The following is a 1,650-nucleotide window of genomic DNA, read 5'->3' on the forward strand; positions in this document are numbered from 1 at the left end:
CAAGTTCCATGGACTTCCAATGGAAGATCCTCATCAGTTCTTAGCTGAATTCTTGCAAATCTGTGACACAGTCAAGACTAATGGGGTTGACCCTGAGGTCTATAGACTGATGCTATTCCCTTTTGCTGTAAGAGACAGAGCTAGAATATGGTTGGATTCTCAACCTAAAGAAAGCCTGGACTCTTGGGAAAAGCTAGTCAATGCCTTCTTGGCAAAGTTCTTTCCACCACAAAGATGGAGTAAGCTTAGAGTGGAAGTCCAAACCTTCAGACAGAAGGATGGAGAATCCCTCTATGAAGCTTGGGAAAGATACAAACAATTAATCAGAAAATGTCCCTCTGACATGCTTTCTGAATGGAGCATCATAGGTATTTTCTATGATGGTCTCTCTGAACTATCCAAGATGTCCTTGGATAGCTCTGCTGGAGGATCTCTTCATCTGAAGAAGACGCCTACTGAAGCTCAAGAACTGATTGAAATGGTTGCAAATAACCAATTCATGTACACTTCTGAAAGGAATCCTGTGAACAATGGGACTAGTCAGAAGAAAGGAGTTCTTGAAATTGACACTCTGAATGCCATATTGGCTCAGAACAAGATATTGACTCAACAAGTCAATTTGATTTCTCAAAGTCTGTCTGGAATGCAAAATGCACCAAACAGTACTAAGGATGCTTCATCTGAGGAAGAAGCTTATGATCCTGAGAACCCTTCCATGGAAGAGGTGAATTACCTAGGAGAACCCTATGGAAACACCTATAATTCTTCATGGAGAAATCACCCCAATTTCTCATGGAAGAATCAAGAGAGACCTCAACAAGGTTTCAATAACAATAATGGTGGAAGAAACAGGTTTAGCAATGGCAAGCCTTTTCCATCATCTTCTCAGCAACAGACAGAGAGTCCTAAGCAGAATACTTCTGACTTAGCAACAATGGTCTCTGATCTAATAAAGACCACTCAAAGTTTCATGAATGAAACAAGGTCCTCCATCAGAAATTTGGAAGGACAAGTGGGTCAGCTGAGCAAGAAAGTTACTGAACTCCCTCCTAGCACTCTCCCAAGTAATACAGAAGAAAATCCAAAAGGAGAGTGCAAAGCCATAAATATGGCCGAATTCTGGGAGGAAGAAGAGGCAGTGAACGCCACTGAGGAAGGCCTCACTGGACGTCCACTGGCCTCCAATGAGTTCCCCAATGAGGAACCCTGGGAATCTGAGGCTCAAACAGAGACCATAGAGATTCCCTTGGACTTACTACTGCCTTTCATGAGCTCTGATGAGTATTCTTCCTCTGAAGAGGATGAGTATGTCACTGAAGAGCAAGTTGCTAAATACCTTGGAGCAATCATGAAGCTGAATGACAAGTTATTTGGAAATGAGACTTGGGAGGATGAACCTCCTTTGCTCACCAAAGAACTGGATAACTTGTCTAGGCAGCAATTGCCTCAAAAGAGGCAGGATCCTGGGAAGTTTTCTATACCTTGTACCATAGGCACCATGACCTTCAAGAAGGCCTTGTGTGACTTAGGGTCAAGTGTAAACCTCATGCCCCTCTCTGTAATGGAGAAATTAGGGATCTTTGAGGTGCAAGCTGCAAAAATCTCACTAGAGATGGCAGACAACTCAAGAAAACAAGCCTATGGACTTGT

The 1,650-nt window shown here is 42.8% G+C and overlaps 1 non-coding gene across 1 annotated transcript; it reads right to left on the minus strand.

The window, feature by feature from the left end:
• Positions 1-241: 241 nt before the first annotated feature.
• On the minus strand, positions 242-349 carry LOC130963769 (small nucleolar RNA R71). The gene has a single exon (XR_009079889.1). It is a non-coding gene; the product is annotated as a small nucleolar RNA R71 (small nucleolar RNA).
• Between the last annotated feature and the right edge of the window lie 1,301 nt (positions 350-1,650).

This window comes from Arachis stenosperma, chromosome 2 (genome assembly GCF_014773155.1).
Source record: "Arachis stenosperma cultivar V10309 chromosome 2, arast.V10309.gnm1.PFL2, whole genome shotgun sequence".
Lineage (NCBI taxonomy): Eukaryota > Viridiplantae > Streptophyta > Magnoliopsida > Fabales > Fabaceae > Arachis > Arachis stenosperma.